We start from the raw sequence: 25920 nt of genomic DNA, 5'->3' as shown, positions 1-25920 counted from the left end.
GCTGAACAGAAAGTCAAACTAGCAAAAAGCTGGACATGATTTGATTTGATTTGATTTATTGTAGTCACATGTACCTAAGTACAGTGAAAAGTTTTGTTTCGCAAGCAGTACAGGCAGATCATAGCAAACAAGGACATACAGATCATGGGGTGTTTAGACAGCATGAGGCGTACAAGCAAGATCAATATTAGCATGATCAACATTATTTGTAGTTAGAGGGATCCATTTAGCAGTCTAATAATGGCAGGGAAGAAGCTGTTCTTGAACCTGTTGGCGTGTGTGTTCCTGGTAGTTGTTGTCATCTCTTCACACTCCTTGGAGAATAGGATTTGCAGTCTGGTTAGTACAAAACAGGCTCTGACATGAAATTGCCTCACACAGCTTTAGCTGCATTTATACCACCAGGCATGGTGGTTTGCATTATACAGCGAGAGGTTTTTCCAGATTGTTGAATGAAGGACAGGCATCCACATCCTTGAATATTGCACTGAATGTTGATCTAGAATTTGGATTTAAAACTACCATTTGCCAGGAGTGCTTGGAGCAGAATTTGGATGCTGCATCTTCTGAGTCAGAAGTAGGAATGCTAGCACGGTGTCAAAGATGCCATTTCTGAAATCTTGTCAAAGCCACAATACTTAGAATGTCACTATGGTCCATAACCATCTGTTTGCGATGCTGAAGCTTTCAGTAACTGCTTGGTGATTTGAAGCTTTAAACTCACATTTACAAAAGCTACTTATGTACATTTGCAAAATTGCTCTAGTAGCAATAACAACTGCCTACATTACATTTGGTGGGTCATTATATTTATAATCTAGTGCAGTAAATCTGTCATCATAATCAATGCCTTCAAACCATTTTTCTATGTAGAGAATATTTCTTCAGCGATTACAGAGTCTCCTGATCCAAATAGCAAACACAATTATGCATTTGGGCTTTTCATCCTGCCTATTGCTGGCATATTTTTGGTATCTGTGTCTCTGACTACTGTTGCAAGTGTCTTCTTGCTCCTTACATTCAGAAGAAAGTTCACACAAGCCCCAGTATTTAGGTTAGTGTGATAATAAATCCAGGAGGATGAACAAGGTACTCTCTTTAGACTTGTTTCTGGTTCTGGCTCTATACCTTAATCTCTGCAGAGTCCTCCTGCTGTCTGCAAGAAGTTGCAACAAAAATTACGACAGAAGATGTGTTATTTAGATTTTAATTGCAATCTAAATTTCATTGAACATAACTGAATGAGCAAATGAACAAGAGTAACAAAATATACAGCAGCTTGCTAAGCTAACTTGGTACAAAATAATAGTTCTGTTGCTATTCTGAACTACATTTCACTATTAATTTTTATACAATGTAGCTTTGTTTTATATTCCCAAAAAATTGTTGAAGTAAATGGTTAGCTAATTTTTATGACAAATTCCATAGCTTTGCACAGCTACTTTAACTGAAACAAACACTGGATAACATTGCGAGAACACTGGATAAACTCACTGGCTCAGTGGATAGCACTCTTCCCTCACAGTGCCAGGGACCTGAGTTCAATTCCAGCCTTGGGTGATAGTCTGTGTGGTGTTTACACATTCTCCCTGCGCCCGTGTGGGTTTCCTGTAGGTGCTCTGGTTTCCTCCCACAATCTGTAGTATTCAGAGATGTGTAGGGTAGTGGATCATCCATGGGTTATACAGGGATATGTTAGATGGGTGGGATCTGGGTGGGATGCTCTTTGAAAGCTCTGTGTGGACTGATTGAGCCGATTGGCCTGCTTTGAAACTGTAAGGATTCTATGATTCTAAGTCTGGCAGCATCTGCAGAGAAAGAAACAGAGTTAATATTTCAAGTCCAGAACTTCAGTTCTGAAGAATAGTCACACTAGACTCAAAATATTAGCTCAAGTTTTCTCTCCACAATTGCTACCGCACCTGAGTATCTCCAGCATTCACAGTATTTTGTCCTTATTAGACCCTTCAACTAATCTTGTTGAATAGCTCCAGGCTAATAAGTAACTCAAGTTTCCAATCGGCTATTGGAGTTTTGTTCAATTTGCATAATACTACCTAAATTTAATGAAGCTACCAACCAGAACATAATCTGAAATCGTCATACAATATATTTTTGCTTGCAGTTTAGTTTCTCTTTCAAGCAACCTACCCTACATAAACAATATTTTGTATTGATTTTATTTGCTATTTCATTTCTAGTGGAGTGTTGGTTTTTGCATTTTATGGGCCCTCACTGAATTTTAGGGGCCAACAGCAATTTCTTGGAGCAGTGTCTTCCCACTTTTTTTGACTAATTACAACAGTGAGCGAGCTGATCTGAGAGAAACCCTTTTGGGTTTTGAAAGCCCGTGGGATCGTCCGGAATCAGATACCTGGAGTTGCCAATGGGATTTGCACCATGACCCACCCCCAAGGCCTGCAGGCTGATCAGAGGGCCATGGCCTGCTACTGTTGAAACACCATAAAAAGGTCCCAAGGTGAAGCAGAACAGTGTTGATAGGGAGAGGAGTCTTGAAGGTGGGGCAAGATCTCGAAGGTGGGGGAGGTGGGGATTCCGAGGAAAGGGTGTGAATGCAGTCAGTTGGAGCAAAGTGTGAAGGGGAAGGGAATGGTCACCCCATGCCCAATGTCCAGTCCATCTAGCGTACAATGCACCAGATCACCTTACTTACTGGCTTACCAGAGACGTGGGTCAACTCTATTTCATTCCACCAGCCAGCTGAAATAATTAACCCCTACCCCCCACATCACCAGCAGGAATTGGCCCTTAATTGACCATTTAAAGTCCTCAGTTGGCAGTGAGACAGGAGGGTTGAGTTGAGATATTCCTTGTCCCATGTGGTGAAAAGCTATCAGAGGTATATGTTCTCCCAGTTGGGATGAAAGGTCAGTGAGCTGATGGTGCATGAGCCGCTGAGTGTTGTAGCTCTTTTCATGTTTTAACTGTGAACCCTGGCAGGTGTGTGAGAGGCAGTGCCAATGCGATGCATGTAGTCTTATACTGGGAGCTACAATCAAGTGACAGACATTAATTGCACACAAGACATCTGCTGATTTTAGTGTTCGGAAAGCATGTCTCTTTAAGGGTAAACCAGAACAGCCACACATGATTAAGATTCTTTAGACTTTGTACTTAAGAGCTGAGTTCTATTTAGAGAGAGATGGACACCTTGGGGCTGGCAGGCATTGATTCCACATCCAATTCCATTTGGATTTACCCCCTCTCCCTCTTTCCATTCCCTTCCTTTTTGTCATTGTTAAAACGTATTTGTTTAACTTGTCAGATGGGTGATTTTTGGTGGCTTAATTAAAAAAAGGGCTGAGTTCCCCACCCTTCTTTCACTTTTGTTATTGTTGCACTGCACCTTGTGGGCAGTGTTTGGAACTTGTTATTGTTTTAATTTGTTAACGGAGTGATTTGGTGGTGGGTTCTTTACCGAAAACAAAGAGCTGAGTTCTTCCCCAGTGGGGAGTTGGCTTCTGGAAGGATCCAGAAGGAAAAGATGGAAACTGATGTTTGTACTAAACTTTTGATTTACCTATAAAACCCTTGTAAATGTCTGAAAGTCTGTTGGTGCCTAATTCAATGTATGGATATTGGTCTGTGAAAAATTGGAGATGCATGGCACCCAACATATGTGCCAGTCCTTTGCAGTTGCAGTCCTTACAACACCAACTTACATTCATAGCTTAAAGCATAAAGCATTGGGTAGACAGTGGTGCACTGTCTGTGGGCAGTTGATCATACAACCTCTTTAGCAGTGGAGCCAGGTTCTCTTGAGCTGCCCATGGGGGGCTGGACCTCCACAACCGCCTCTGTCCAGGCTGCTTATGTCAATTTTGATGACCCTTTATTGCCATTGCCTCGGCCAAAACACTTTCAGGATGGCACCACTGCAGCAACATCTCTAGAGGTGGGTGCGGGTTGATGAGCACAGGTTGGATGATGCTCCTGGTTTGCAGCAAGTGAAGTGCTGTCCACAGACTTTTAAATATCGTGCCCAATGCTGGAGCCTGGAACGTCACAACACGAGGGCAGAACTCCTTGCCGGCACCCCATAACATTTGGCATTACACCTGAACATGGTATGGAAAAAGCCAAGAACTTCATGATGTAAGAAACCACCTCCATCCTGCCATCTCAAGAGGAAGTAACTCTTGCTTTTCAGCCCGACTCTACACTCTGTCTCAAAAAATGAACATTCTGCCCATCATCACTGATACCAATTGGAGCACTTTCTGTAAAAACTGAATAATACATGAAAGTGTAGTGATTGGAACTAGACAGCCTGGGGACCTCATAGAGTATGAGTTCCCTAAGTGGGGCTGTTAACCTGGTCCAATCAGGGAGCCCTGGCTGACAGATATAAACAGGAGTTTCAGGGGTTCTGCTCACTCCAGGAGCTGGCTCTGTGTTAGCTGGGTCAGTGTCATGTACTATGCACATGTAAATAAAGGGTGACTTGATGATGGGATACTGGCCTTCATGGAGATATTTCAGAAAGCATACCTCACAATAGACCACACTGTATACACTGCAATAGTGTGATTTCAGCATCATATTTATCATGACATCTGCATTAGCAATCTAAGTTCTGGTTTGCCAGCTAATCCTGATATATTATCAAGCAAGATGCCGTGGACTATAAGATTATAAAGTGCTTCCTCAAAGCTCCCTCGATGCCTGACATAACATTTAACTTTCTCCCATCACAAAAGCAATGCATATTGAGTTCTCCCAGGTATTTCAAATTGCTAAAGGCTGGTATTACTAACGGGAAGTATGACAAAGCAAAGGCTGCTTTTGTATCTGAGGCAGGTCACCTCAGTTCCTATTGCCTTTATTGGACACATATCCTGAGCTATGTAATTCATTCCTGACTGTTGTTAATCAAAGGAAACCACGTTAAAATTGATCTCTATCGCTGAACATTTATTTCAGTGTGCCCAAACATGCCAACACCAATGGGAGATGGTTTTACAAAGTAACATTTAACATTTAAATGTTAAATTTAACCCTAACCCTAACCCTAACCCTAACCATAACCCTATCATCACCCCACTCTGACGTAAATATACAATGTTTATTAAAAGGAGATTCAAATGTACAAGTCAATATTTTCATATTCTTTGTCACTGATTTAAAAAAAAACAAGTGATCTTTATATGCCAGCTGCCACATCCTCAGGTTTCCTAAGGCACTGTTCAATCAATTAAGTACATTCAAAGTGAGGTCACATTATAATGTAGCTAATCATGGCTGTAATTCATTAAAGAGTAAGTTCCCACAAAAAGCAATGAGATAGATTCTGAGAATCTATGATAGTTTTTAGCGATGTTTGTAGGATAATTGTTGGATGAGCGTGGGGGCTGACCTCCACAACCACCTCTGTCCAGGTTGGTTTTGTCAGTCTTAATAACCTTTTATTGCCATCTATAAAGCAAAGAAATTCCCTTCTCTGCTGGGACAGCTTTCAGGAGCACCTTTAGGGTAGCAACACTGCAGCAACATCCCCAGAGGAGGGTGATGAGATGATGAGCAGAGGTTGGAGAATGCTCTGGGGTTGGAGCAATTGAAGCCCTGTCCGCTGACTTTTAAACATAGTGTCCGATGCTGCAGCCTGGAACATGCCAAGGAGAGGACAGAAATCTTTGCCCATATCCCGTACCATTCAGCCCAACCCTAACTCTAATCTCTCATACTCTTTCTAAATTGTGCTTCAGACTTTTTCTGTCCATGTGGGAGGGAAGACAGAATCCTGGTTTTACGATTGCATCCAGAAACCTGCATCTCCTCCATATTGCACTTTGTTCGTTTGCCTACTATTATTCATTTATCTTCTTAAAAATGTTTACTCTTTGTTAGAGAATTGCTCTAATATTCTCTCTAGCATTTTGCCTCAGAGTTGCTAACATTGGTTGGATATAGAATCCCTACAGCATGGAAGCAGGCCATTCAACCCATCAAGTCCACACTAATTGCACTAATATGATACGTTCAGGTCTCTGAAATGGGACTTGACCTTATGATTTAGAGGTGAGGATATCGCACTGAACCAAGGCTGAACTGGTGGGTTCTAACACTTGTTTCAGTTACTGTGTTTTGTACAAGTGAGAAGATGTTGGGTATGCAGTGTACAGGAGGTAATGACCTAGTGGTACTATTGTTGGGCTGTTAATCCAGAGACCCAGATAATGTTCTGGGGACCCGGGTTTGTATGTCACCATGGCAGCTGGTGGAATTTGAATTCAATAAAAACCTGGAATTAAGGGTCTAATTATGACCATGAATCAATTTTTTTTTGGTCTGGAGAAACCCCATCTGGTTCACTAATGTCCTTTTAGGGAAGGAAACTGCCATCCTTACCTGGTCTGGCCTGCATGTGACTCCAGGCCCACAGCAATGTGGTTGACTCATGACTGCTTTCTGGGCAATTAGGGATGGGCAATAAATGCTGCCTCGCCAGTGATACCCTTATCCCGTGAATGAATTTAAAAAATATATGTGCAGTTTGGTTAGCAAGGGACACAAGACAATATTCAGGATATGAAAACTGTGTAAAGGAAAAGTGTAAATGTTGAAATGCAGCTATTGAGTTCTGTGGAAGAACTGGACCTTGATAGGAGGTGACTGAGAAGAAACATTCAGAAAGGTATGTAAGATATTAAGTGGCATGAATCAATCCGGGAGTAGTACTTGTCAAGGCAAAGCATTGTCAAGGTGTCCAGACGGATTGGTGCTAGATGAAAAATTCAGCTTATGATTGACATCCAAAACAAAATATTCCAATAAAAGAGGGATCAACATTGGCAATGGCCTTCATACATTAGTGCATAAAGGTTTGGATTTGTTTAAGGTTCTTCCAGAATAGATTAACTATGATGGGTCAAATAGCCTCTGTCATCTGTATTTGTCTTGTCTGATTTTTCATGTTTATATGCAATGGTTAAAAAAGAGGTTCACAATGAATCAGAAGTCCATTGAGAAGTGTTACACACTGAGCAGTGTATTTATCCATTCAGTTTTCATGAAACCTGGCAAAGTAGCCTGTCTAATATGAAGAGAAAAGAGGAATCACACAGGGAATAAAATACTGTAGTTGTCCCCATTCAACTGAGTTAGTATTCTGAACAATATATTATGCAGGATTCGTAGGTTGGCTGGTTTGCAACTAATGGATTGACCTGAAATTGACAAGCATGGTCTTGGTGAAAGAAACAAATTCAGCTTTCAATTAAGCTGTTGTCACCCAGCTCTTAGACACAGATGTTGACATGCCACAGTGTACTGAGGAGGAAGATGACAAACTCTGCCTTTTAATACGAAGACGGCCAGCAGCAATGCTTGGATCACTGCATGTTGACTGAACTGTACAGAGGAAAGCTTTGTACATTGCATCTGAAGAAATTCTTTGACAACAAAATCTCATATAAAGCCTTTTATTGCTGCATTTCAACTGTGAAGAGAACTTTGATGTGGAATAATATTAAAGTAATGCTCAACCCAACAATATTCTATTTTTTAATATTCTGGCTTTCAAAAGCATTTTTCTTTAAATCTACTTTGACCTGCATTTTGTTTTCTTTGTTTGTTTGCCTTTTATTATTCATTTATCTTCTTAAAAATGTTAATTCTTTGTTAGAGAATTGCTCTAATATTCTCTCCAGCATTTTGCCTCAGAGTTGCTAACATTGGTTGGACATAGAATCCCTACAGCATGGAAGCAGGCCATTCAGCCCATCAAGTCCACACTGACCCTCCAAACAGCATCCCACCCAGACCCACACCATTCCTATAACACAGCATTTCCCATGGCTAACCCACCAAACCTGCACATCCCTGGACACTGTAGCATGGCCAATCCACCTAACCTGCACATCTTTGGACTCTGGGAGGAAACCCACACAGACACGGGGAGAACGTGCAAACTCCACACAGACAGTCACCTGAGGGTGGAATTGAACTTGGGTCCCTGGCGCTGTGAGCCACCGAACCACCTTCTTGAACGTTTCACCTCCTAGCTTCAACCTTCTCTTTCAGTAAAACTATCTTTCTCTCTTCATCCCGCAAATGTTTCTGATGAATGAAACTGTCCAAAGGAATTGAAAATGAAAATACAATTTTTAAATGCACAGATGATTGCTCTCCAGAGTTGCCCCTTTCATTCTCACCTGACCTCCACACTAGGGTTGCCAACTCTGGTTAAATCTATTCCTGGAGGTTCCATCACATGACTTGTCTCCACATTTCAGCCATTAGTCAGTCAGTACATCCATCTGTATGATGTACTGCCTTCCTATAACAATTAGAAAGCATAAGGTCACATTTCCAAATGGATGGTGCTTGACTGTTGGCCTTTTCTCCCATTTTCAATACTACTATATTTGGTAAAATGTTCAAAGAATGTCACAAAGGGAAAAAAAATCTTTCTTTAATAATCCTCCAATTTTCCTTCGTGAAGACTTGCAGCAGTGTTCAGTAGATTGATTTACAATTCTTGGAGACTCTTTGCCAAATCTGGAGGGTTGGTGACTCTTAGTCCACACAATCCAAAGGCCACTAGTTAGCAGTTAGGAATGGGAATCCCAACTGTGTCTTTCTCCCTCTGTTCTTGGGAGGATTATGTCCAACTGTGGTATTTCCACTTCTGTGTGCCGTGGCAGCAGCTGTCCCAAGCTTCAGTGCGTCCCTCAGCACGTAGTCCTGGACCTTGGAATGTGCCAGTCTGCAACACTCAGTCATGCTTAACTCCTTGCTCTGGAAGACCAACAAGTGTCAAGGACACCAATGAGCGTCTTTCACCGAGTTGATGGTCCTCCAGGTGCCGTTGATGTTTGTCTCGGTGTGCGTCCCAGGGAACAGGCCATACAGCACAGAATCTTGTGGGGAGCTGCTCAGGAAGAACCTTGGCAAAAAACATTGTTTCTTTCTCCAGACTTCCTTTGCAAGGGCATATTGCAGGGCTACTGCCAAGGTGCAGTGGGGAAAGACCACCATCTAAGGTCTTTCTGCTGGAGTTAAATGGGGGATCTCTTCAGTTATCGGAAGCCGTGACCCTTATTGCCTCCAATATATGTAAATATAGTCTCATACAAGTAAGAAATGCTTTTGGTTCGTTTGCTGGACAGAGTCAAACTCCAATGTTTGTTTGTTTCTTCATATGTTACTGTACGGAATCGAACTGCTTTAGTGACTATGAACGTATATAAAGATATTTTAAGAATAAAGTATATTTTTGAAATAAAAAAAATCACTTCTGTGCAACAGGAGCCAGCTATTTCAGTATAAAGGTGAAATCAAACCTCGAACATACTGATCTGCAAGACTCGGTAGCACCTTAAATGTCCTAACAATTAGTGAGGTCATTAAAAAAAAATACAAGATTCAAATAAAATAATCATAATCAAAGTTTCATATTTTCTTGATAAAATTATGTGCATAAGATTGTTCTGTGTGAACGTTACATGTGTTGTCCTGACCTATTTTGGTCGTGTTACTGCTTTGATTACAACAAATGCTGGCCTAGCTAATGATGACTGGATCCTGTGAAATAATAAAAAAGACTTTTGTCTGTGTTCAGCTAATTCTAGACAGATTAGAGACAGACATAAAACAAAGAACTGCAGTTGCTAGAAATCTGAAACACAAACAGAAATGGCTGGAGAAACTCAACAGGTCCGGCACCATCCGTAGAGAGAGAGAAAGCAGAGTTAACATTTCGAGTCCAGTGACCCTTCTTCAGATCTGAGAGATTGCGTTTGCCTCAGCACCATACTTTGTGGTCTATTCCCCTACCTCCTGTCAGCAGTATCAATACACACTCCTTCCCAGGCCACACAACTAGCCAATGTCTTGCTTGAGATGATAACAAATCTTCTTACCATTTTAAAAGCCTTAGTGAAATCTTAGTGAAATATAGCTATATAGAATAGAGAGGAGCCTGTGCAGCAGGGCCAATTGAATTGTATCCAGCTTGACTCAGCGTTTTCAGCCGAGGATAATAAGGGGAATATTAGTAAAATACTTGAGGGTACGTTATCTATAATAGAACCAGAGATATCCACTTTAGATAAAATGAAAACAACTGCTCCAACCTATAAAGGATGAAAAACTTATTTCAATGTAAAACATTGAACATGTGAAAAGACGACCATTCATTAAGTCTGCATGAGCTGGCAGATTGATTGTCTAAGTTGCTCAGTTGACATGCGCATCACAAATTATGGTGCGGGCCTACCTTAAGCCATGGAATGGAATGGACACAGAATCGTTGCAGTGGCTTGGACCGATATACAGAACCAGAGAATTTAACAGTCATCTCCATCATAGTCACTCCACTTCTAACTCTGCCACACCACTCACAGCTCCATTACAGTCAATGCAATCAATGGAATCATAATCTTAGCACATCTAATGTTGAGATCTGTTAAATAGGAAGAGGTGGAGACATGCATTTGTTTTCCTGTCATTTTGCTAATAGATTAATCCACAGAAATATAGAGCATGGTTTTCAAGTGCCTCTTGTGATGCAGTGGTAGTGTCCTTACCTCTGGGTTAGACTGTCCAGATTCAGGTCCCATCTACTCCAGATGCATTATATCATCTCTGAAATGGGTTGGTTAGGAAATTATCTACACTGTGGTCAGTTTGTGCCTAAAGTAAAACAAAATGGGATTGTTGATATTTTTGCAACTGTGTTCTAATCTGCCCTGTGTGTGCACAGATCTGGAATCAAAATTTTAATCAGTCCTAATTTTCTCCATTGCTGTCAAAAGCCTGGAAATCTTGACCCAACAGCATTGTAGGTGTACTTCCCCACCAAGACAGCAGCAGTTCCTTCTCAAGGACAATTAGGGGTGGGTAATAAATGTAGGCTTTACCAATGACAGCGCCCCCCCATCCTATGAACGAATAATAATAAAAATGGCATTGCAAACTCACTTTGGAATCTTCTTCTTTGTCCAGTACCAAGCAGGACTGATTAGATTATTACTTGAATGTTTGTGTTTGTTGCTGAAAATTCATTGAAAACTGTCAAGCTGCAACATCATAAGGCATTAAAATAAAGGAAAATGGACTGTTGCATCAGGAGTTTTGCATTTCCACTACCTCAGGGTCAAGCAGGGGTGTGAAGCTGATACATGGGGGAACAATTACCTGGCCGTGATTTCCCCCAAATTGGCCTGGAGGTGGGAATAGTGTCCGATTGAGGGCATTGAGGTAGACCTCAAAGCAGGCAGACCTCTCTTATGTGAAAATATCAATAGGCTACGTTTTCAGGTATGAGAGAAAGAGCGCTTTAAGATGGAAGTATCTATTCTCCACCTTTTTAAAGTATCATCCAAAAAAACTCTTCCCGGCCAACAGCCAGATCAAAATTGTGATGGGGGATCCATAGAGTAGCCTGCAGCTTCAGCCTGTCAGTTTGGGAAGTTCAAAGCCTGCCTGAAGTGTTGGTTCCTGGTCTGCCAAGTTAGACTGTCCCTCCAGACAGCTGGCCTGTTCCCTCACCTCCCTGGGGGCCCAGAAAGTAGATCGTAAAATTCCTTGGCAGGTCTTTAAGATGCCATAATAAAAACAGAAGATGTGGGAAAGACTTAGCATCTGTGAAAACAGAGTTAAGTCCAGGTCAAGAACATTTCTTCAGAATGGCATGTTGTTCAGCTCTTCGAAACAAAATTAAACTCCCTTTAAAGTATCTTAATTGGCTACCATATGGAAAATGGCTGGGGCTAGGATAGGTCTGACAATCTGACAGCTGGTAAAGAATTCCATGCCCATTCCCATGCTCACTGCTGTCACAGTCCAATTCCCCCTGCTTTAGGTGTCTACTTGACAATTAAACAAATTTCAAGGTTTTTGGTCAATAGTTAGAATGCCTGATCTGAAACTGGCCGCACAGCAATCGTATTGATTTCTGTTAGAGACTAAGCTTTTTTGAAATTATCTTAAACACAGTCACAGATGACATCCTGTGTGACTGTGACCAATTGGTAGATTATCCATCTTTGTCCTGCTATTCACTGTATTTGGAGGCTCTGACACAGTTGACTGCAGCCCAATCCTTCTCCATAGTCACAGACAAAGGATCTCCTGCAATGGCTTCTCTTCCTGCCTGAAATTATCAGCTTTGGAGTTTTTACTTAGGACCTTTCCTTCATTCCTTCTTATTTCTGAATTATGTGTTACTCTTCTAGGTAATCAACTGAAAATACAACAGTTTACGTAAGTGCATTGTTAATAACCAGCTCCACGCAAGAACATAAAACCTTAAGCTGCAGGAACAGAAGTAGGCCAGTCTGTTCCAGCATTCAATGAAATCATGGCTGATTTGATAACCCTCAACTCCACTTTAATCCTTGATTCCCTTACAGATTAAAAATCTATCTGTCTCAGCCTTGGACATAGAATTCCAACAGATTTACTACCATCTGAGAGAAGAAAACCCTTCTCATCTCTGTCTTAAATGTGTGACCCCTCATTCTCAGATTATGCCACCTGGATTTAGACTCTCCCACAAGGGGAAACAACCCTTCCGCATCTACCCCGTCAAGTCCCTAAAAATCTTGTATGTTTCAATATAGTCATATCTTATTCTTCTAAACTTCAACGAGTATAGGCCAAACCTACTCAACCTCCCTCCATACTGGTAACAGCCCAGTGAACCTGCCTCCAGTGCAGTCTATCTTTCTTTAGATAAAGGGTTCAAAACACATCAGAGTAACCCAGCAACAGTAGGAACTGCTGATGCTGGAGAATCTGAGATAACAAGGTGTAGAGCTGGATGAACCCAGCAGGCCAAGCAGCATCAGAGGAGCAGGAAAGCTGATGTTTCGGGTCTGGACCCTTCTTCAGAAAAGCTTGTGCTTGGCCTGCTGTGTTCGTCCAGCTCTACACCTTGTTATCTCAGAGTAATCCAGCTGTGGTCTCACTTGTGCCTTGTATAGTTTTACCTACTTTTATACTATTTGAAATAAAGGCCAAAATTCCATTTGCCTTCCCTATTACCTTGCTGAACTTTTTAGCCTTTTATGATATATGGATGAAGACTCCCAAATCCTTCTGTTCTGTAGATTTCTGCTCCATCTCTTCTCCATTTAAATAATATTCAGCTCCTCGCTTCTTCCTACCAAGGTGCATAAACTCACATTTTCCAATACTATGTTCCATCTGCCAAGTTTTTTCCAACTTGCTTAACCTGGCTATAACCCTCTTTGTGTCACTCTCACCACTTGCCTTCCTACCTATTTTTGTGCCATCCACAAACTTGGCTGCAGTACATTCACTTTTCACATCCAAGTCATTAATATATATTTTTAAAATAATTGTGATCCCAGCAATGATTCCTGATGCACAGCACTAGTTATAAGTTGTCAGTTGAAAATGCTCCCTTTATCCGAACTCTCTGTCTTCTATTCTTTGGCTAAATCCATGTTATCCATGCTAATCTACCACTTCCAACACCATGGGCTCCAAACTTGTTCAGTATCCAAATGTGTGGTACCTTATAAAACAACTTCTGAAAATCAACCTCATTATTGTATCCTCTGAGCCTTTTCACAGCTCGCATGTTGTCGGGCTTTTCAATTGATGGCTGATCCAAAATTTCCTTCATTTAGACATTGTCAAGACTAAAGTCATTGGGTTGATACTTACATTTCTTTGGTTGTGTCAGTGTTGTGGAGTCCCATGGGGCTTTCTTGCCATGATGCCTAGCAAGTTCTCTCACGTATCTGACCAAACACGCTTCATTAACTACCTACCCCATCCCTATGGCACCTCATTTCCCTAAGGCTTGCTTCATCTTATCATGCACCATTGTTCAAACAACTCTCCACTCAGTGGATATCTGCTGAAAGACTGGCATCCCTGGAGCCTGCACCAACTTGAAAACGCTGCTGTGGACCCGGACAAGTGTTAGCAATCTGCAGTTGCCCCTCACCAGCAATGAAATGGTACAACAGCCACAGAGCCATTTTGCACAGAGCACATAGTTTGCATTGCTGACACATCCTTGTACAGACAATGCCGTTTTCTCAGACAGGCAATCAATCAGACAATTCCAAAGATAACAAAGTGTAGAGCTGGATGAACACAGCAGGCCAAGCAGCATCAGAGGAGCAGGAAGGCTGATGTTTTGGGCCTAGACCCTTCTTCAGAAACGTCCAATTCCAAACATGGGATCTTATTTACAGCCAGAGAAAGCAAACACAAATAAAATGAGTAGAGGCTGCAGTTCACCCCCACAGTGCAAGCCAAATGCTGGCGTGATGACCAATAAATATCCATGATGGTCTAGCCTATGCACCCAGCTCCAATCAATGGGAGCTGGCTGTCAGTCAGATACTGTCTGGCTCACAGCATCCAACACAGCTAAGCTCTGTTATCCACAAGGAGAACTTCATTCTCACCAAAGTCCTCATCCTTCTCCTCCTCCTCAGAAGGCTGTTCACATTCATCAAGTTCCTCAGTATCTATCACAAGACCTTGTTGCCCAGTCCAATTGTGCAGAGCACAGCATGCCACATTGATGCTGCGCAGTTTACCCAGACTATCCCCAGACCACTCCAATTAGTAGAACCACATCTCCAGCATCCCACCCTATCCCTGTAACTCACATTTCCCATGGCTAACACACCTGACCTACATATTCCTGGACACTATGGGATAATTTAAGCATGGCCAATCCACTAACTTGCACACCTTTGGACTGTGGGAGGAAACTGAAGCATCTGGAGGGAATGTGAGAATATGCAAACTCCACACAGACTGTCACCGAAAGTGGAATTGAACCCGGGTCCCTGGTGCTGTTAGGCGGCAGTGCTAACCACTGAGGCACCGTGCTACCCTGTTGGGAACACAAGCAGCAAAACAGTTTCTCAGCTCGCTGAACAGTCTGTGGTGGCACAGCCTCTAGATGTGGGCTGCACTCACACATCCAGTCAGTGAGATATGCATCAACCCATTATTGAAGACCATGTCTCCATCATTCATTCTGTTTCAGTCTCAACATATGCACGAAGCTGGTAAGTGATGCAGCACATTACACCAAAATAAAGGGTGCCCATACCGAAGAAGAATTATATCAGACTTGAAAGATTAACTCTGTCTCTCCAAAGATGCTGCCCACCCTGTTGAGCTTCTCTAGCACATTCTGCTTTCATTTCAAATCTCCAGTATCTGTTGTGTCTAACATTTATTGAAAGAACATAGGTTAATGCACTGGAGACATGGATCCAAATCATATCATGAAAGCTGGTGGAATTTAAATTCAATCATTTAAATCTAGAATATGAAGATAATCTCAGTAACAGTGACCATGAAACTATAATTCATAGAATCCCTGCAGTGTGGAAGCAGGCCAATCAGCCCACATCGACCCTCCAAAGAGGATCCCACCCCTTACCCAATACCTGCATTTCCCACTCTAGACTCTATGGGCAATTTAGCATAGCCAATCCACCTAACCTGCACATCTTTGGACTGGGGAAGGAAACCAGAGCACCCACAGGAAACGCACACAGACATGGGGAGAATGTGCAAACACTACACAGACAGTTGCCCGAGGCTGAAATCAAATCCATGTCCCTTGTGCTGTGAGGCAGCAGTGCTAACCACCAAGCCACTGTGCCACCCCAAATAATTGATTGTTGCAAAAACCAATCTGGTTCACTAATGAGGTTCAGGGAAGGAAATCTGCCGTATTTAAGTGATCTTACCTAAGTGTGCCTCCAGTCACACAGCAATGTGGTTGACTTACTGCAGTCCTCACCTTCGTGTTTAAATCCATCCATTGTCTCATCTGCCTAGTGTTGTAACCTCTTCCAACGGTGCAGTTCTCTGACTCTGCCCTTCTGTGCATCTCTACATCCTTTGCCTTACCATTCGTACCTGTAGTTTCAATCACCCAGCTCCTAATTATTGGAATAACCCCTCTGCTTTTGGCTCCTTTAAAACTGTGAACACTTGCCTCGGACAATGTTTATGGTCATCTATCACAAGTCTCCTTCTTTGGCACAGTGTCAATTCTTGTCTGAAGCAAGCAGAGTCAGCATGGCTTTATGAAGGGAAATCATGCCTGACAAGTTTATAAGAATTCTGTGAGAGGTAATAGTCCAGACAGATAAAAGAGAACAGTGGATGTAATATAGTTGGATTTTCAGAAGACGTTTGATAAGCTATCACAGGTTAGGATAATTAATAAGAGTATATTAGCATGGATAGAGGATTGGCTAGCTAGTAAATGTTGGGATAAAGGGGGCATTTTCAAATGGCCACCTGTCACTAGTGGAGTGCCACAGGGATCAGTGCTGGGGCCACAATTATTGATGATATATATTGTTGACTTGGCTGGTGGAAGTGAATGTACTATGGCCAAGTTTGAGGATGTCATAAAAATAGTGGGATGGCAAATAATGAGGATAACAAGGAGTCTGCAGGGGGATATAGACAGATTAAGTGAATGGGCAAAAACTCTGCAGATGGAATACAATGTGGGAACATGTGTGTTTGTGCTCTTTATGTGATGAATAGAGGTGCTGAATGTTATTTTAATGGACAAGGACTGCAGAAAGCTGCAGTAGAGATGGATTAGGGAGCCCTCGTGCATGAATCTCAAAAAGCTAGCGCACAGGTTCAGTAGGTGCTCTGGAAGGCAAATGGAATGTTGGCTTTTATTTCAAAGAGGATGGAATAGAAAAATAGGAAAGACTTGCTAAACTATGCAAGGCATTCGTGAGGCTACATCTAGAATACTGTGAACAGTTTTGGTCCCCTTATTTAAGGAAAGATATACTGGCATTGGAGACAATCCAGAGAAGGCTCACTCGGTTGATCCTGGAAATGGAGGGATCTTTGTATGAGGACAGGTTGAGTAGGTTTGACCTGTACTCATTGGAATTTAGAAGAATGAGAAGCAACCTTATTTTTAAAATGAGAGGAGAGGGATTTGAAAAAGAGGCATATTTTTGACACAGAGGGTGGTTTGCATGTGAAATGAACTTCCTGAGGAAGTGGGGGACGTGGGTACAGTTACAGTGTTTAAAAGACATTTGGATAGATACATGAATAGGAAAGGTTTGGAGGGATATGGGCCAGGAGCAGGTCGGTGGGACTAGTTTGGTTTGGGATTATGTTTGGCTGGTTGGACCAAAGGGTTTGTTTCCATGTTGTATGACTCTATACAAAATTCTTACAGGACTTGACAGGCTATCTGCAGGATGTTGTTTCTCCTTGTGTGAGAGTGTAGGACAAGAGGGCATAAACCCAGAATATGGATTTGCCCAGTTAGGATAGACACGAGGAGGAATTTCTTCTCTGAGAGAGTCATGAATCAGTGGAGTTCTTTACCGAAAGGGGCTGCTGAAGTTGAGTTGTTAAGTATATTCAAGGCTGAGATAGATTTTTAATCAGTACGGGAATTAAAGGTGATAGGTAAAAAGGCAGGAAAGTGGACTTGAGGATTATCAGATCAGCCATGATCTCATTGAATAGCAGACCAGACTTGATGGACCAAATGGCTTACTAATGTTCCTACGTCTAACTTTCACATGGGTATGCAACTGTGAAAGCTTTTTTGGAACTACTTTAATTACAGTAAAGACGCTACTTAAATGCAATCTGTTCTTGAAACCTGAGCCAACATGGTACAAATGTGGTGCTGACTATAAAGTAGAATTCTGAAGGCAAGTATGTGTTGAAGCCTTGTCATGAGGAGTTTTAATACTCCAGGATTTATGGGTACAAAACATTGCAATCAATGACAACACTTAAATGTAGATACTTTAATAAATCATTCCAAAGTGCTTCACAGATGTATTATCAACGAAAGTCACAGCAAGCCACATAAAGAGGAATTAGGGCAGATGGCCAAAGCAGCAGGATTGAAGGAGCAAAGAGAGGTGGAAAACCAAAGAATTGGAAGGAGGAAATACCACAGCTCAGGGCCTCAGCAATCAAACGCACTGACTCTAATGGTGCAGGACTGCTAAAGAGGCCACAATTAAAGGAGCTCACAGTTCGGGCTGGAGGAGGTCGCAGGGATGAGGAGGGAGGTGGAAAACAATAATGAGAGTTTTAAAAGCAAAAGATGCTCCTCAACAAAATCACTGTTTGCGAAATAAAGTTACAGAAAAACACAGCAAGAATTTTTTTAAAAAAAAAACAAAAAAATGCAGGGCTGTAGAAATCTATCTCAAGCAGTGGCTCAAAACAGGCGGAGCTCATCTCACACAAAGCGGCTAATATTTAATTCCACTGAACCAAATATCAGGAATGGGGCGTTCAGTCCGCCAGAGCCTGTTTTACGCCTATCGCTGGAGACGAACTTCCAGGGGATTCCTTCTCTGCAGCTTCTAGACTACACCAGCCCCCGTCGTGGAAGTGCAATTTCTAAAAGAGATGGGTGCAAATGTTTTTTTAATTCCTGCAGCGGGGCATGGCAGTTTAGGGCTGTGTGAATCAGTAAAATAGACTGCAAATAATAAGCTGGTTTCCCTAGCCCCAGACCCCCTCACTGCCTGCAGTAACCAGAAGTGAATAGCAGGCGACCCGGAAGATGAGATCTGCCTGAAACAAGCCCGAAGATCATCGCAACCCTTTTATTTTTTTTAAACCAAGTTTTTTTTTAAAAAAAGACCCCTTTGCAAGCAAGGTCTGTATGCAATGCTCTGATTTCAAAACTGGGTTGGCTGCATTCAATGCAAACGGTGCTTGTGGTGCAAGGGGGGGAGATTGAAGGCGAGGCGAACCTTTTTTTTTGCTCTGTGCAAAGTGGTTTCCTAATGCATTTTCAGATCTTTGGGTTTTGCATTCAAATGCAGTGCAAGGCATGCGTGTTCTAGGAAGTGTTGAAGCGTCTGAATTTTTTTTAAGAGTGTGTGCCGGGCAATTCAAACCCTTGGCAATTCTTAAATCGCACGTAAACAATGAATCATCAAGACATGCAAATGTGATTTCAGATCTGAGCGGATCGCTTCTTTTTCTCTTTCTCCTCTCACTGTCTCATTACTTTGGGACCTGCAAAATATGGCGACTCTATGTCCTTTTTTTAAAAACACCGGCTGCCATTTTTGTTTTTTTCTTTTGTCGCTTATTTTTAAAATTTTTTTTTGCAAAAAGTTTTTTTGAAAAACCCCGCAGGCAGCCTGAGAATCCGGGAGAGGCTAAGCACTGAGAGAGGGGGCATTTGCACCACCCTCTGCAATATCAGAAAGCTCACATTTTGTTTTTGCATGCAAAGTTCCTGCAACAAATGCATCTCGTTTTAATTTCTTAAAGATTTTTGTTCTCTTCTCAACAGCACTCCCGCAGCCCCCCCCCCCCCCAACAATTGCAAATCCTTTTATGGAGAGTGAAACAGATCTAATACATTTTAGCGCCTTTTCATAAATTTAAAAGAAAAGAAATTTGATACTTTGGGATGGAACTGTTACTGATGGGATTTGTAACAAGTTTCTATATAGTTTTAAGATTGAATTGGAACCTTTGTTCTGAAAGATATAAGTTTCTTTATAGTTTTGAGATTGAAATTGAAGCTTTGTTCTGAAAGATTCAAGTTTCTTGATGTTATTTTTCTTTAGGCCTGTGCTTAAAAAAAGTTTTGCTTTGAGTGAACAAAATGTTTTAGTTTCATTCAGCTCTGATAAATGCCTCAGGTTTCTCTTTTTCTAAAAAAATGAAATTGTAACTTTTAAAATCTGAGTGTTCATCATTAAGATTTATATGGGGATTAAGTTGTGTAAAAGTATTATTATCGGGACTAGTGTGGAAAATGCATCTTTTAGGAATATCCCTTGAGTTAGGGAGGGCACAGTACATAGCAAAATTATTTTTTTTTTTAAAAAAAGATGATTTGTGCTGCTGTTTTGAAACTCCCCTGGTAGAGGGATGTTATTTGCTGTTGTAGTTGATTGATTCACTAATGGATGGAAGAAATGGCTCTGGCTGTGTTCGATCAATGGCTCCTAGATTGTCCTCCCACAGACACCCCTTTCATCTATAGGAAAACGTGTAGCTCTATACTGGGAGTCTGACTGTAGGTGGCCGACAGGGCTGGCCACACATTCTGTCTGTCTGACTGAGGAGGTTGCAAAGTGCTTCGTTCCTGATTTTGGGTAGACGATCATTCTTGATCCAGAATTCAGAGGGACAGTTCTCAGTGGAGGGCAGCTGGTCAGTTTGCAGCCTATACAGATGGCCACTCTAGGTGGTCAGTTTCACATCCAGGACATGATGACTGGGCATGCAATCAGTTTTGTGTCTGGGCAGATCACCTCGGACCAAGTCATGTTGTGGCCAGGTAGTTAGTTTCTGAACTGGCATGAGATACTGAATCGGAGCTCACTGAGGTATTGATTCTGATTTGACTTTTCTGGAGACTTCCTGCAGTGTGTGGTGGAGCTGGGCCAACAGTGCAGAGTGTTTCAGAGCTAGTATAGTGGATTTTCAGCATTGTCAGGTTATTGGCTCATCTCTGTTAGAAATGTCTTGCAGCCATTCTAAGGAATACTGTCAAAGTTAACTGGGCCTTGGGATCAGGCCAAACGGACGAAAAGATTTTACTGTTTTCCATAGCACTATATGGAATTGAAAATGTTTGTTTGAACTCTTGCAGTTTGATCTTGAGTTTGGTCCACCTCTCCTCCAATGTTCAGATCTCCTGATCAGGAGGTCCAGCTCACACAGCTTTACTCTTTGACGGTACTAACTCTGTCAGCTAATGTAACTGGACATCCTTTCAGTGTGACGTTCACAGTCCATAAGAAGAAGAAGCAAAAGGAGGCCATTCTGCCCATCGATTCTGTTGTGCCATTCAATGAGATCTTAGCCGATTTGATAATTCTCAACTCCCTTTCCTGCCTTTTCCCCGAAACCCTTAATTCCCTTACTGAGTAAAAAGCTGTCCATGTCAGCCTTGAATATATTTTTAATACCCAGCTTCTATAGCCCTCTTCACTAAAGAATTCTTCAGATTCTCCACCCTCTGAAAGAAATTTCTCCTCATCTCCACATGACCCCTTATTGTGAGATTATGCCTTCTGGTCCTAGACTCTCCCACAAAGGAAATCAATCTGCATCTACCCTATCAACGCTCTTAAGATTCTTGTATGACTCAAGAAAGTCAACTGTCATTCTTATTGACACCGATGAATACAGGCCCAACCTACTCAATGTTTCCTCACAAGACAACGCCTCCATACCTGGGATCAACCTAGTGAACCTGTTCTGGATTGTCTCCGATGCCAGTGTATCTTTCATTAAAGAAAGGGAACAAAACTGTTGACATTAATCCAGGTGTAGTCTAATTAGTATATTGTATAGTATTAGCAGAACTGCCTTATTATTTTATTTCATTCCCTTCAAAATAAAAATACACAGTCCACTTGGCTTCCCTATTCTTTGCTGACTTGATGATGGTTTATTTTTTTGATTTATGCAACAGGACCTCAAAATCCCTCAGTGCTTCAACCTTCTCTGTTTTTTATTCTGCTCCTCTATTCTTGCCAAAGTGCAAACTTCACATTATGTTCCATCTGCCAAGTTATTGCGTATTCACTTAACCTGTCTGTAGCCCATTATACTCTATGTTGCCTTCACCCGTTTTTGTGTTGTCTGAAAACTTGGCTATAGTACGTTCATTTACATTATCCAAGTTATTATTATATATTGTAAATAATTATGGCCCCAGCACTGATCTCTGTGGCACTCCACTAGTTACAGGTTGCCATCCTGAAAATGTCCCCCTTATCCCCACTTTCTGTTTTCGGTTAGTTAGCAAATCCTCTCTCCATGCTAATATACGACACCCAGTGCCGTGGGCACTTATTCAGTAGAATTATGTGCGATACTTTATCAAATGCTTTTTGTAAATCAAATATACAAGTGAATCAGTTCATTTATGCATCAGTATAACATAGAATGGAATTTTGAAAAGAAACATAAACTGTTGTAATTTCAGAAGAAAAATAATCCCCGTGACTAAGCAGGCTATTCTATGCTGGGGGCATCAACACACTGAGCTGAACCCTCTTTTTATGATTTGAGTCATTTATTGTGACGTATATGTTGTTACAAAATACATAAAAAAGAGGATAATGTTGCCACTCTCCTGCGCCATCTTAAAACACAGAAAAATATACCACAGTATATAAAGGCAGAAAAATGAAGAAAGTGTCCAACTTTACAGTCCTTCTTGTTTGATTTGATAAGAGGATGTCCAGTATTCAGTTTTATTTTGTTTAACACGTCCATTTGGTGACGGACATAAGTGTGAACATGTTACTTCGGCTAAATCAAATGTGCTGAACTTTTTTTTTCAAGTTTATCTGACCTCTCTGCTAAACCTTCTATTGTTTTACTTTAAATGGAGCAGCTAGGTAGCAATGGGAAGGAGAAACAAAAGCTGAACACTGAGACACCATACCTCAATGATCAAACACCAAAAAAAAACTTTAATTGCAAGGTTAGCATGTGTGAGGTGCAAGTTTTTTAATACAGGAACAAAAACAGAAGTTGCTGGAAAAGCTCAGCAGGTTTGACAGCATCTCTGAAGAAAACGTCAGAGTTAACGTTTCAGGTCCAGTGACCCTTACTCAATTCTGACGAAGGGTCATTGGACCCGAAACGTTAACTCTGATTCTTTTTTTCACAGCTGCTGCCAGACCTGCTGAACTTTTCCAACAACTTCTGTTTTTGTTTCTGATTTACAGCATCTGCAGATCTTTCGGATTTTATTTAGCAAGTTTTTAAATGGTTTATTTAACAAAGGCTAAGACACGATGGCCTGAATGGCCTCTCTCTGTGCTGTAACAATTCTGTGATACTGAATCAACTGGAAGAGTCAGAGAGCAGACCAAGTAGAACAGACAAAAAGTAAATTTAAAGCTGTGCCTGTCAGTTCTTTAGATAAAGAGCAATAAATATATCAAATGTGTACCCCAGATTGTGTGGTTGTTACGAGCTGAAAGACCTTGAATATTTGCATAAATTTTGTGATACCTGGTTAAAATTTTGGGGATGGGTACAAAAAGGTTTAAGAGAGTCATAGAGATGCACAGCACAAAAACGGACCTTTTGGTCTAACTCATCCATGCCGACCAGTTATCTTAAATTAATCTAGTCCCATTTGCCAGCATTTGGCCTATATCCCCCTTAAACCCTTTCTATTCATATAGCCATCCAGATGCCTTTTAAATGTTGCAATCGTACCAGCCTCCACCACTTCCTCTGGCAGCTCATTCCATACATGCACCATCTTCGGTCCCTTTTAAATCTTGCTCCTCTCACCTTAAACCTATGCCCTCTAGTCTTAGTCTCACCTATCCTGGGGAAAAGACCTTGTTTATTCACCCTATCAATGCCACTCATGAGATCACCCCTTAGCCTCTGACACTCCAGGGAAAATAGCCCCAGCCTATTTAGCCTCTCTCTATTGTTGAAACCCTCCAACCCTGGCAACATCTTTGTAAATCTTTTCTGAACCCTTTCAAGTTTCACAACATCCCTTCCTATCACGTGGAAACCAGAATAGAAAATAGAATTCTAAAAGTGGCCTAACCAATGTCCTGTCCAGCCGCAATGACCTCCCAGCTGCTATACTCAATGAACTGACCAATGAAGGCAAGCATACTAAATGCCTCTGTCTACCTGCAACTCCACTTCCAAGGAATTATGAACCTGCACCCCAAGGTCTCTTTGTTCAGCAACACACCCCAGGACCTGACCATTAAGTGTATAAGTCCTGCCCTGTTTTGCCTTACTAAAATGCAGCACCTCACATTTATCTAAGCTCCGTCTGCCACTTCTCGGCCCATTTGCCCACCTGATCAAGGTCCTGGTGTAATCTGAGGTAACTTTCTTCGCTGTCCACTACACCACCAATTTTGCTGTCATCTGCAAACTTACTAACCATTCCTCCTTTGTTCACATCCAAATCATTTATATAAATGACACGAGCAGTGGAACCAGTACCAATCCTTATGGCACAGCACTGGTCACAGTTCTCCAGTCCAAAAAGCAACCCTCCACCACCACCGCCTGTCTCCTACCTTTGAGCCAATTTTGTATCCAAATGACTAATTCTCCCTGTATTTCATGTGATCTAACCTTACTAACCAGTCCACCACAAGGAGCCTTGTCGAACGCCTTACTGAAGTCCATATAGATCATGTCCATTGCTCTGCCTTCATCAATCTTCTTTGTGACTCCTTCCAAAAACTCAATCAAGTTAGTGAGACATGATTTCCCACGTGCAAAGCCATGATGACTATTCCTAATCAGTCCTTGCCTTTCCAAATGTAAATCCTATCCCTCGTAATCCCCTCCAATAGCTTACCCACCACTGACGTCAGGTTCACTGGTCCATAGTTCCCTGGCTTTTCCTTACCACCTTTCTTAAATAGTGGCACTACGTTAGCCAACCTCCTGCCTTCTGGCACCTCACCTGTGGCTGCCGAAGATACAAATGTCTCAGCAAGGGGCCAAGGAATCACTTCCCTGGTTTCCCCAAAAGTTCTAGGGTACACCTGATCAGGACGCAGGGATTTATCTACCTTTATGTATTTTAAGATATCCAACACCTTTGTAATATGGAAACTTTATTTATTTCTCCAAGTTCTAGCTTCCATATCCTTCTCCACAGCAAACACTGACATGAAATACTTGTTTAGTATTTCATCCATCTCCTGCAGTTCCACACAAAGCCTTGTTGATCTTTAAGGGGCCCTATTCTCTTCCTAGTTACTCTTTTGTCCTTAATGTACTTGTATAGTCTCTTTTGGATTCTCCTTCACCCTATTTGCCAAAGCTCTCTCATGTCCTCTTTCTGAGCTCCCAATTCCATCTTCCGTATACTCCGACTGCCCCTATACTCTTCTAGGGATTCACTCGATTCCCACTCTGTATACATGATATACGTTTCCTCCTTTATCTCTTCCAGAGCCTCAATTTCTCTGGTCAACCAGCATTCCCTACATCTACCAGCCTTGCCTTTCACACTAACAGGAACATGCTGTCTATGGACTCTTGTTATCTCATTTTTAAAGGATTCCCACTTTACAGCCATCCCTTTACCTGCCAGTAGTCACCACCAATCAACTCCTGAAAGTTCCTGTCTTGTACCATCAAAACTGGCCTTCCTCCAATTTAGAACCTTAACGTTTAGATCAGGTTTATCCTTCTCCATAACTATTTTAAAACTAATCGAATTATGATCACTTGCCCCAAGGTGCTCCCCCACTGACACCTCAGTCACTTGTCCTGCCATATTTCCCAAGAGAAGGTCAAGTTTTGCACCTTCTCTAGTAGGTACATCCCCATTGTGAACCAGAAAACTTTCTTGTACACACTTAACAAATTCCTTTCCATCCAAGTCCTTAACACTGTGGCAGCCCCAGTCTATGTTTGGAAGGTTAAAATCTCCTACCGTAAGCACCCTATTATTCTTAGAGATAACTGAGGTCTCCTTACAAATTTGCTTCTCAATATCCAGCTGACTGTCGTGGGGGACTGTAGTACAATCCCAATAAGGTGATCATCCCTTTCTTATTTCTCAGTTCCACCCAAATAACTTCACTGGACGTACTCGCTGCAATATAATGCCCTTTAGGGAAGAAAACTATCTCGTCTTTTTCTCTTCCTAACGTCCTTTAGGGAAGGAAACTGTCATCCTTACCTAGTCTGGCCTAGATGTAACTCCAGACCCACAGCAATGTGGTTGACTCTGAACTGCTCTCTGAGCAATTAGGGATGAACAATAAATGCTGCCTAGCCAGTGACACCCTCATCCCGTTAATGAACAAAAAAAAGAACAAAAACAAAGCTGCTGGAAAAGCTCAGCAGGTCTGACAGCATCTGTGAAGGAAAAAACAGAGTTAACGTTTCAGGTCCAGTGACCCTTCCTCAGAACTGAGTTCTGAG

The 25920-nt window shown here is 41.8% G+C and overlaps 1 protein-coding gene across 2 annotated transcripts in view; it reads left to right on the top strand.

The window, feature by feature from the left end:
• The first annotated feature begins 18393 nt into the window (after positions 1–18393).
• Positions 18394–25920, top strand: part of LOC109914386 (zinc finger protein 362) — a 64192-nt gene continuing 56665 nt past the window's right edge. For both annotated transcript variants that reach the window (XM_020513977.2, XM_020513976.2), the window contains exon 1: positions 18394–18655. The gene's annotated coding sequence lies outside the window, so the exon portion shown is untranslated. The remainder of the gene's footprint in view (positions 18656–25920) is intronic.

The sequence above is a fragment of the Rhincodon typus genome, chromosome 31 (genome assembly GCF_021869965.1).
Source record: "Rhincodon typus isolate 14 chromosome 31, sRhiTyp1.1, whole genome shotgun sequence".
NCBI lineage: Eukaryota > Metazoa > Chordata > Chondrichthyes > Orectolobiformes > Rhincodontidae > Rhincodon > Rhincodon typus.
The sequence above is the reverse complement of the archived record's forward strand: the minus strand, read 5'-3'. Positions and strand labels throughout refer to the sequence as shown.